At 43.4% G+C, this 11,805-nt stretch overlaps 1 pseudogene; it reads right to left on the reverse strand.

Annotated features, from left to right (window-relative positions):
- Nucleotides 1-11,322: 11,322 nt before the first annotated feature.
- On the reverse strand, nucleotides 11,323-11,441 carry LOC148502670 (5S ribosomal RNA; annotated as a pseudogene).
- Nucleotides 11,442-11,805: the final 364 nt, after the last annotated feature.

Genomic DNA, 11,805 nt, shown 5'->3' on the forward strand with positions numbered 1-11,805 from the left:
TCACTCTCCACTTTACCACTTTCCAGAGCTTCATACATCTGCCACAATGCATGATATTTGCATCAGGGGTTCCACATTTGTAGCAGTTTGAATTTGGAGCTTCCCCTATAACAAATTTTAGTTTTGGGGTGAAGTATGCCCTATGCAATATTTTTATAACATGCTGAAACTAAAAGTTTGTTGAGTTTCATATAGGCCTCCAATGTATTTGTCATGGTAAGATCAGGGAAAACCGCCTTCCATTTTAACAATCCCACCGAACCAGTTTCCAAATCAAGCTCAGGGCGGCAATGTGTATATATGGTGGAAGTAGTGAGGAGATCTTTAGGCTTATAAAATAATATCCTATGTAAGCTTTTTTTTTTTTAGCCTAAATGATAGATTATAAATAAATAGATAGCAATGGCAAAATGCATGCAGGAGATTTTTCACCTCAGTATACTGCCCATGTGATTTGTTACATCATAAACAGCCTTTGTGATGTCACTCAGCTTTGGTAGAAAGGTCACCATTTTCAGGGGCGGATTAAGGACAGAATAAGGGCTGGGGTCTGAAAATGTTCAAGGACCTACTGTACATGTGTCCACATACATCTATCATCCGTGCGCCACAGGCACATAACGTGTGAGAGCCATGTGACTCAGTAGCGCCGTACGTCTTTTCGTGCGGCTATATCTGCATGCAAAATTCTATATTACAGTGTCAGCAGCTGTAACACTAACATTTTGCATGCAGATACAGCCGCAGTTGCAAACAGACTATAGGCATGCCGCATATCATTTTAATCAGCATAATGGTGCGTACACACTGGGCGATTAAAGTGGACGACTGAACGATAACGATATCGTTATCGTTCAGTCGTCCACTTTATCGTCCATTTTTAACACAAAAAAGATGAACGATGACGACGACGCGCGTTCCCGCGGGTCGTTCGTCATCCTCGTTCATCGGGCTGACATGCAGGCCAACCTGACGACCTCGTCAGGTTGCTGCATGTCAGGGAATGGGTGAGAGAGCCCGGCGCTGAACGATATCGCTAATGATATTGTTCAGCGGCTGTGCTCAATGTCATGAACGACATTGAGCACAGCCTGCCGGGGACACACTAGACGATATCGCTCAGGGAGCATATCGTCTAGTGTGTATGCACCTTAAGATGATTATGCATACTATTCATATCACTTTGTGAATAAGGTGCATTTTAGGGGAAAACGTTACATGAAAAGACGCTCAGAGCTACCAAGCCACTCCACAGCATGGCGCAACTAGGGCTGTTCAACGCGCAAGGAAGCTAGATGTACGTGAACATATCTGTAGACTGAAAAGGGGAGGAGCTGTAACCAGTGCTTTGTAGGTGTGACCAGAGCCCAATGCCTGTGTATACCCCATACACTATCAGCCCCCCAGTCTCCCTAAATACATAAATATAGAAAAAATGCTACATTTTGTGATAAAACTAGAAAAACTATTTTAATACTTATAATTTCTGGCTGACTGTGTGACCATCTAGGCAGCTGGCCATCATAATGCTGATTATGGGGCTATTTCTATGTGGAGGCCTGGAGCTGTAGCTCCATCCACCAAATTTTTATTCTGGCCCTGCATAGGACAGATTACTTAACGTGAGATTGAATTGATCCTATAATCTGAATATAGAAAAAATGAAGAGATTAGGGGAGGAGAAAATTATCCCAAGAATTGCAACACAAAGTTGGGGCAAATTTACAAATGATGTGCAAAATACTGAGTTACTCCATTGTGGAGATTCTGTACATTGTAACAAGGACCCCAAAGGAAAACAAGGATGTTTCAAAATACTAATGATGGGGGCGAGGCCAGATTTAGGAGTTATTCAATGTGTCCCGAGAATGACAGGTTGAAACTGACATTGGAAATGCGCCACCATCTAAACTTGCATTAGCCCTATAGCAGGTGCGGATTCTCTGTCTATGACATCCACTGTGAACAATTGAGCGTCTGTGTACACACTTTAGCAACACACTCATAACATGGACCATCTCTGTGCGTCTCTTTCACCACCTCCCAGTCAGGCCGAGCACTTTTCCAAGATATTTCTGATACTGAGTGTCTCAATTGCACTGTGTAACGCATGTGCCATAGGAGTTTTTAGGGATCTTCGCACAAACGCAGTAGCAAAAACAAATAATTGCCACCGCCATAGCATGCGGCTCTGAACCAGGCCCATTACATCTGAGCCAGCTGAAGTATAAAGCTAAAAACGGTCTTTAGTGGAAGATGGTGAATAATTCTAGCAGGAATGAGTGAGTGAAAGCAGTGAAAAAGGAACGACTATTTTATAGATAAATGTGTCAGGGAAGTGACAGACTATCTTAACAGAAAATTGGCACATAATTCAAACAATTAACCAATTTAAAAAGTATCAGTGACTAAAAAAGTTTAGCTACATTCCCCACTAAATGGTTAGGAAATATCATGGGTAATATGAATTTACCATACGAGTAGCTGCTCGTGCAGGTAAGGAGACGGATTCATATTGGGAGTCAACACTAATCACTTTTTGAATGCTCCTTTTTGAATGTACTAACAAATTAGTAAATATGTCCACAATTAATTATTAATAAAAGACTCACTCCATAGAAATGCAGGCGGTATTTCAATGGATCACTTTAAAATAAAGACATACTGTATAAGCAAAACACAAACTACATGCATACATTTTAGAGTTTTTTTTTATCTAAGTTTTTTAGTATTAATTTCTTTATTGTCTCAAAAAATATTATGTCCCTTTTTTAAAAGCCAACGAGTTCTGCCAAAATAAACTGTAATCAGTCTATTAAAAAAGGATGATGGCTTACTTTGTGCTATGGTCATATAGAATTTTTTTTTTTTTTGCTCTCCATTATAATAAATGCAAATTCTATAAAAATAACAACCCCTCAGCAACCACTCTTACCAGACTAGCTATCTGTTTATTGATTGTCTAAAAAACTGAACAAGTACACACATGCACAAAAACTAAAACTCCCTTCCAAACAATAAGGTTTTTTTTGTGATGGTGTTTCAAGCTTGGGTATATAAAGTATGGGCAAATGCACATACATTTTAATTTCCTTTCCACTCTAGATTTTAGCCTGGATATATCAAAGCCAGAGAAAAATCCACTCTACTTTTTAAGAATGTTCCAAACAGAATGTTCCAAACAGTTGATTTGGCCACACCTAATGTTTTTGCGATCTCTCTGATGGGTTTGTTTTGATTTTTCAGCCTAATGATGGCTTGCTTCACTGATAGTGACAGCTCTTTGGATCTCATATTGAGAGTTGACAGCAACTGATTCCAAATGCAAATGTCACACCTAGAATCAACTCCAGACCTTTTACCTGCTTCATTGATAATGAAATAACGAGGGAATAGCCCACACGTGTCCATGAAATAGCTTTTGAGTTGATAGTCCCATTACTTTTGGCCCCTTAAAAAGTGGGAGGCACATATAGAAACCGTTGTAATTCCTACACCGTTCACCTGATTTGGATGTAATTACCCTCAAATTAAATCTGAAAGTCTTCAGTTAAAGAACATATTGTTTGTTTCATAGCAAAGCCATTGTGGTGGTGAATAGAGGCCAAAATATGAAAATTCTGTCAATGTCCCAATATTTATGCACCTGATTGTATGTATTTTTCTTCGGTGTCAATTAATATTCTGCAACAGTGTTTTTTACTTATTGCCCTGAGGTTTCCATATACATTTACCTTGCAGCTACAATCGAAAGACATACTGGTAGGTTATTCGCTTCCAATAAAATTAACCTTGTGTATGTGTAGTAGTGAGTACAGTTTTAAGCTCCATTTGGACAGATCAATATGAACTAAATGTTGTTTGAAAAAAAAACGTATTTTCAAAAAAATTTAGGACATGGAGCTTTATTATATTTTGTGATCTTATATAATCATAGGAGTGCAAAGTACATTCTATTCCTAGTCACATTATTCATTTAATATCTGTAAAAAGTCCACTTCCTATTTGTCTTACTGTTGCAAGACTACCCAGTGACTTTAAGGACAATGTGGGTGTATGAATTCTAAATGCATTTCCATGGCCCCCATGGCACATTTGTAGTAAACACAAGAACACTGACCTCAGAAGACCAAAAGTTCAATGCATTGTTGTACAAAGGATTTAAAATGATCTCACACAAGTCAAATGGTCTTTGAAACATTGTTATAATCTCATAACTGTTCCAGGCAGTAAAGGAATTGACATTTTTTGAGGCAGCATATTGCGCAACACAAGTACAGGAAGTAATTTAGCCGCTCTCCATTGGGCCACAGCCAGGAGAAGGCATCACCTTGACAACTGTATCCATTGCTTAGCAAAGGTTTCCTATCCACTGGAAAGGTCTCAAAAGATGAATATTTTTTTTCTTAAATTACAGATTACCATATATTGCGTTTGGATGCTAATATTAGATAACTCATTGCCCACTATGACCAGAGCCATTACCTGGTTTTGAACATTTTTGTATAATAATCACTGTGTTTAACTATCCTGTTTGCAAAAATGGAGATCTACCCTGATGACTGATCATAGGGGCAATGAGATGCACAAGCTCATATATACCTTTCTATTCACCAAGTTAATTCTAGCCCTGGTTTGTATAGTACAGTCTACCCCCTCCCCCAGATTAGCCACATCTGCTCAAATATCTACTAGGATTAGTTATTTGAATTTATGGCAAGGATGAAGACTGGTAATGGCTACATACTGTATAAATAGTACATTGCTGTATTGTGTACCATCTTTTGAGAGTTTTAGCTTCAAGACTGCTGATTCCTTTTATCAATTCCATTTTATCTGAAACGGTCTTATTGGGACAGTAATATAAATATCAGCATACCCCATGAGCATATCTGGATACACAGACAAAACGCATCAGGGCTTACTCTTGGGAACACCTACTGCTGGATAACTTGATAATGCCTGAATGGTGCAGCCGTTGTCTATGTTCTGAATATATTGATACACACTGTTATTGTTAATGCTGTTAGATTGATACATGTATTACACTGTATACCTGGTGACTTTTTAGCTACCGCCAAACAAAGCGATGAGAAGGCACTGACAGTTTTGGCAGAGGACAGGGTAATACAGAAGGATACGAGTTACGCTGGTGCCCACTCGGCTTGCAGTGCAGCAGCCGCTTGTAGAAATATTGGCGGTGCTAAAAGAGGCTTTGGGGGATTATTGGTGCCGTAAACGGCCAATAATCCACGGAAGGAGCAGCCTGTCATAATAGCACTGAAAACAAAATGCTAGATTGAATAGCAGTAGCTAATTGATACTGCAGATGTAGCTCAAACCTGCCAGAACCTAATTGGTGATTAATGTGAGAACAGATATTAAGAATATATATTAATTCATACGGAGTTGTACCTGTGTGGGATAGTATATGAATTCTCAGTCGCAGCACATAAATACATTTGAGTAGCACAGTAAAAAATCTCTGTGGTTAATTAAGAATATTAAAACAATGATGAAATCAAAGGTCATAGCGCCCAGTTATGCAGTTACCAAGGGGGAACTGATTGAATACATTTAATTAGGAGATATAAGTAACACATAAAGCACAACTGCTACCAGTTGGAATATAATACTGCATTAGCAAAGAGAGGCTACATATAGAATTAGAGCAGAACCATAATGATTAGCCCATTACCAATGAGTTGAATATGTGTAATAATGATGTGAAATAAGAGTATCAGCATCGACTGGTTAATTTGATAAAGGGCTAGACTACATAATACCCATCTCTCCCTATGTGAGGGAATAATATTCTATTAAACTCTCAGGCTATTACGTATGAAACTAAAACATAACAGTGTGTGATTACTAATAACAATTAGCTGTGATATACGGAAACGAAATGACACAGACAACGGTTGTTTTGTTGAACATATATTTTAATACACTTTACTATTTTTTATTCTTTTTTTCATGTTCCATTTGTTTTATATTTCACCTATTTTAACTTACAAGTTTGATATATTGAATACGTACCAATAAAGTTTACAACTTTTAAATTATATTTTTGTGGTCGTTAGTTTCGAGGGTGCACTACTTACCTTTCTCTTCTTATTTTTGTGATTTGCATTCACCATTGGAAATTTTACGGGTAAGAGATTTTATGTTTGTTTGTCATCCTGGAATCTCAGATAAGCTTTCCAATTTATATTTAGATGTACAAGCACATTTTTTATTATGCGATTGTTAAAAATAGCAACTTTGTACCAGATTCATAAGAGCTTACAACATACGTAATGGTACTAACTCTCAAGATTTCCTTAAGTACATGGTAAAAGCCATTAGGAGCTGGGGTTGGTTTCCCTTTTGAAGGTTGTCTGTTGGACATTAAAAAGGATTTCTTAAAAGAAAAAAAAAAAAAAGAGGCTAATCTAAGATAACTACCCACCTTTTCTTTTGAGAAACTTGCCAAGTGGAACGTATTACACTATTAATTCTTTATTTTTCATGTGCACACCTTTAGTGGAATACTAGAAGGAATTCACAGAGTGAAAGAGAAATTCACCTTTAATGGGTCCATAAATCTAGCCTGTATCGGGACAATTTGCCATTCTGACAACGACCAGAGAAATGTTGGACAATCTCGATTCCCTGATCCCAACTATTAACATGTTTAATTTCAGATTCCCTGGCATCAATGTTCACAGATCGGCAGAACAGGGAATCGGGCTATAGATGTAAGGAACACATTACTTTGACGAGTACTTTATTATGTTCATATTTAAGGATGGAATCGGTATGATATCCCGGAGGCCGCATGGCTGTGAGTTCGAATCCCAGCAGCAGCAGCCCGACAAAACACCAGAGCCCGGCAGCAGAAGCCCTACAGCGCTGGAAATCTCGATCGTCCTAAGGTATCTACTAACCCTCCTTAGGGGTGCCTAACCATAACCCCCCCTTCCCCGCTGCCTAAACCTAAGTCCCCCGGGGGGGTGCCTAACCCTAACCTCCCCCCAGGGGTGCCTAACCCTCCCTCCCCCTAGCCTAACCCTAAATCCCCCCCGGGAGCCCTAAACCTGACCCTCCCACCCCGCGGCTGTCCGCTGGCGGCACCCGGCGTTGGAAAAATGACAGGCGTCTAGATTTAGACGCCTGTCATTTAACCCTCGCCAGAATAATGCAGTCGGGAAGCCGGCTGTCGGGCTTACGTCAGCCGGCTTCCTGACTGCATCTCTGGCTTGTGAGTATGAACAGGAGGCCGGACACTATTGCTAGTGTAGGAACCATGGATTTGTGAAATGCAAGGATGTTAGACTGGAACAGAGGTGATTACCCAGGCCACTGGGCAAACCCTCACCTAGTGACCTCAGGAGGCCAACCAGACCAGGGATATGCTCCAGCGACAAGGGTGACCCCGGAACTCAGAATAGCATAGTACTGGTAGATAGGAACTCAGGCCAGGAATCAGTCTTATGTATACCAAATACAAGTTAAGAAAGTTACAACCCTGGTACTTGAACAAGTGAGGAACTCCGTAGCTGGAGAGTTCCGAAAAGTAATACAGCTACTGAACACCTCAGTGCACCGACTGATTAACTCACACTGAACCCTAGCCCTGGAACCAGCAGCCTTCTCTGAACCAGCCCAAGACAACAGGACACAGTGTCGGCAGGTGAGCGATACTCAGCAAAGATTGTAAATAGCTGGAATCAATGAAGTAGCGATGAAGTCACGGAGGACACAAATACAGGATACAGAGTAAACCTGGAGCCTTGAACTATCTGGGGTAGGAACACATTGTTCAGGCAATGGGTTGCACACAGGACCCGATTTAAATAGAGAGCGGTCTCCAGTGATCGTGCTGAGCCAAAAAAGTGGGTCCCAGGGACCCCTCACTTTAAACAATTGGGGTCTACCAGACTTTTTTTGGGTCCCATCTAAATTAAAGTTTTCTGCAAATCTAACAATTTAGCAGCTACAGCCCATGAAGCATGCAGCAGATGACATTGGCCCCACATGAAGAAAAAAACACATACATTGGCCCGAATAGGACAAAACAAAACAAACACATCGGTCCCCACACAAAAAAAACACGAACACATTGGCACCAATAGGAAAAAAAACAAAAAATCACTGGCCCCCACCAGAAAAAAAAACATTTTCCCCTACTAACAAATACATTGGGGGTTATTCAGACCCGCTCGTGAGCGTCAGGACGCTCGCAAGCGGGTCGATGTTCCCCACTGCGCATGCGCACGACGGAGGGAGCTCCGTCGTGCGCATGTGCGAGACCTGGCGAGCGACGGGCTCACCATCACTCCAGGTCTCGCACCAAAGGGGGCGTGCTGTTGATGTTGACAGCACGCCCCCTTTGGTGGGCATGCCGGGGGCTAGTGATGTCAGAGCCAAAATCACTCCAGGGCTTGTGGCAGGGAGACCCTACCGCAGGGTCTCCGTCGCAAGTCCGATGGTCGCGATGGTCAAGACCATCGCGACCATCTTTTTGGCCGCTCGCATATGCTGTTGGTGGTCACCCACAGCTATACGAGCGGCCAGGAGGCCGCTCCATTTTCATGGAGAAGGGCCCTGATTCAGAGCGAGCGCTCTGGTCAGAGCGTCCGGCTCTGAATCAGGCCCATTGTCCCCACATGAAGAACAAACACAGATTGGCCCCAATAGGACAAAACAAAACAAACACATTTTCCCCCACAGAAAAAAGAAATGAAACACACAGTTTCAAATTCAGCACTGCAGTCTGCCCTGCTGTGTCACTGCATCACTGGAGTGGCAGACGGCATACAGCTCGTGATGTCATAGTAACGCAATACAGTCTCTGGGTCACACCAGGATCAGGCTGCTTCTGAGTCACCTGAAAAAGTCCAGCGCTGCCAGGCTATAAGGATGCAGCACGGTGGGTGCAGGCAGACATCATAATTTGTGTGGCCCGGTATAAATTAAACTAGGTCTCCCCAATCAGCGGCACACAGATAGTAGGAAGCTGGCAGATGCTCACAAAGGCTGGGTGAGAGAGAGCATATATGGGGAGGGTGGGTAGAGGGACAAATGGGGGATGGACAGAGGCACATGATGGCAGGTAAAGGCACACATGGGGGTTGGGGCAAAGGCACACACAGGGGGCAGGCATAGACATACAGTATATGGAGGTTGGTGCAGAGGCACACATGGGGGACAGGCAGAGAGACACACACATGGGTAAGGGGGTTGAGAGAGAGCAGTAAATACATATAAAAAAACAGTGTGTTGGGGCCTGCTATATATACTCACCAGCAGTGGCGTAACTAGGGCATTTGAAGCCCAGGGCAGATTAGAAAATGGCGCGCCACAGGCGCGTGGCGAAAAATGGGCGTGGTCACTGAAAAATGGGGCGTGTCAACATGACACACCCCTTGTCACTGGGAACATTTCTTTCCATTTGCACCTTAATGCAGTGCCCCTTATACAGTCCCCCCCCCCCTATGCAGTGCCCCTAGTAGTGGTCCCCCTTATACAGGACCCCAGTAGTGGTCACCCATATGCAGTGCCCCCTGTAGTGGTCCCCCTTATGCAGCCCCCCATTAGCTCCCCTTATACAGTGCCCCCAGTAGTGGACCCCCCTGTGCAGTGCCCCCAGTAGTAGTCCCTCCTATACAGTGCCCCTTATATAGTTCCCCCAGTAGGAGTCCCCCTTGATGCAGTGCCCCCTGTAGTAGTCCCCCACAATGCAGTGCCCACAGTAGTATCCCCCCCAGTGGTAGTCCCCCACAATGCAGTGCCCACAGTAAAATCCCCCCCAGCAGTGGTCCCCCCCTGAAGCAGTGCCCTCAGTAGTATCCCCCCCCGAAGCAGTGCCCCCAGTAGTATCCCCCACCCAGTAGTAGTCCCCAGTACTAATCCCCCCCACCTGAAGCAGTGCCCACAGTAGTATCCCCCCCAGTAGTAGTCCCCTTCTTTGTAATAGAGCGCACCCCCCGAAATACACACTAAAATGAAACAAAAGAAAAATACCTGTATCCACGCTCCTGCCGCCGTCCATCCTCCCGGGCCGCTCTGCATTATGGGAGAGACGTCATGACATTTCTCCCATTACCACTGCAGGAGCCGGACGGAAGCCCAGCTCTTGCAGTGGGCGCGCAGCAGTCAATGAGAGTCTATCTGACTCTCATTGGCTGCCGATTCACACACACACGTCGCTGCCGCTCGGCAGTGATGTGTGTGCAGCAGCCAATGAGAGTCTGTCTGACTCTCATTGGCTGCTGATTAACACACACATCACCACCAGTGCTGGCGGCGATGTGCGTTATGCAGTCTGAGCCCGCCTGCCACCCTCCTCCTGGCGCTATTGGGCAAGCGCTCAGGGGGAGGGAAGGGGATCAGCTGTGCAGCACAGGACCGGCGCTGTGGTCGGCGCTACACTGGCTAACTAGGGCAGGCCGGTAGCGCCCCACGGCGACCAGGGCACGCACCCCGCTCGCCCTGCCCTAGTTACGCCACTGCTCACCAGGACCCGGCAGCAGTGACATCAAATCGGCTGCCTGTCATTACAGTGCACTGGCTGCGGGAAGCTCTCAGTCGGCTCTGTGGTACATTGGTGTGGTGAGCAGTATCGGGAGTTTCCCTGCTCACCTCACTGAGCTCCGCATGCCAACCGCACTGTAATGACAGACAGCCAATCTGATTCTCTGCTAGGCTGCCTGTCACAAATGTACGGTAACTCCATGCAGCCGGGCCAGCGAGTATTGACAGCCGCCCGGTAGTCGTTGAGCAACTCCCCCTCCCCTGGTGCAGACATAATCATGTCCCCAAACACACCTGGCGTTCCTGGGTGCGGGTCCCGTCGGCTATGTGGTGGCACCTTATTGCAGCCACTCTGCCTTGAGCCGGCTCGGAGTAGCTGCTCACCCTTAAAGCCCCATTCAGAACCAAAGAAAAAAAGTAGGACTGGTTGCTGGGGCACTCTTGTATCAAAGTTTGTATAAAATATAACTTTTAATAATAAATATAAAAATTTAAGAAGGTCCCCACACTGTATCCAGTTTGTTTACAATATTAGATATGGAGTATAGCTAAAATGATTTTTTATTATTTTATATTTTTTATTATTTATTTAATACAGGGGTATCAATCTCCAGCTATATAGTATGTCAAAGAAATTTGACACATACATCAATTGTATAAGGAAATGATTACCCCGATACCCTGAAAGCACAATCCAAGCCCTGATGGTTAATTGACAAGTTCATGTGTGTGTGGGAACAGTAAAAAAAATAAATTATATGCTGTGTAACCATTCTTTTCCCAATTCACCTCCTATGTATTTTTTACCTACAGCACCTGATATTCCCTGGTAGTCTCCCACTCAAGTACTAATCAGGCCCAACACTTTATAGCTTCGAAGATCAGACAAGATTGGGCATATATAGTGTGGTATGGCTGTAGGTATATTGCCAAACATAATGGTGTGAAATGCCCTGGTACATACATGGCTATATCGTAGGACTAGCTCATAAGAGTCCACTATGCTAGAAATACAGAATCCAAAGAAAGTATTTGCATGTAGCATACTTTAATTGTTCCAGAAATAGATCATCATGTTCATACATAAATTACAGGTTAATACACGTCATGTCTAATATTTGTATATATCCAAAATAGTTCTAAGTGCCCTCTATCATACAGTGAGAACTATCGGCTCTTAATCAGTGAGTTATGCCCGTTAAATATGTTAACCATATAGAGAGATGAACATACTTTGGAGAAAAAACACAAAGAGAACATTAGTTGTTTCTTATATTATATCATATA

The sequence above is a fragment of the Taudactylus pleione genome, unplaced genomic scaffold (genome assembly GCF_031769625.1).
Source record: "Taudactylus pleione unplaced genomic scaffold, aTauple2 ptg000487l, whole genome shotgun sequence".
Classification (NCBI taxonomy): Eukaryota; Metazoa; Chordata; class Amphibia; order Anura; family Myobatrachidae; genus Taudactylus; species Taudactylus pleione.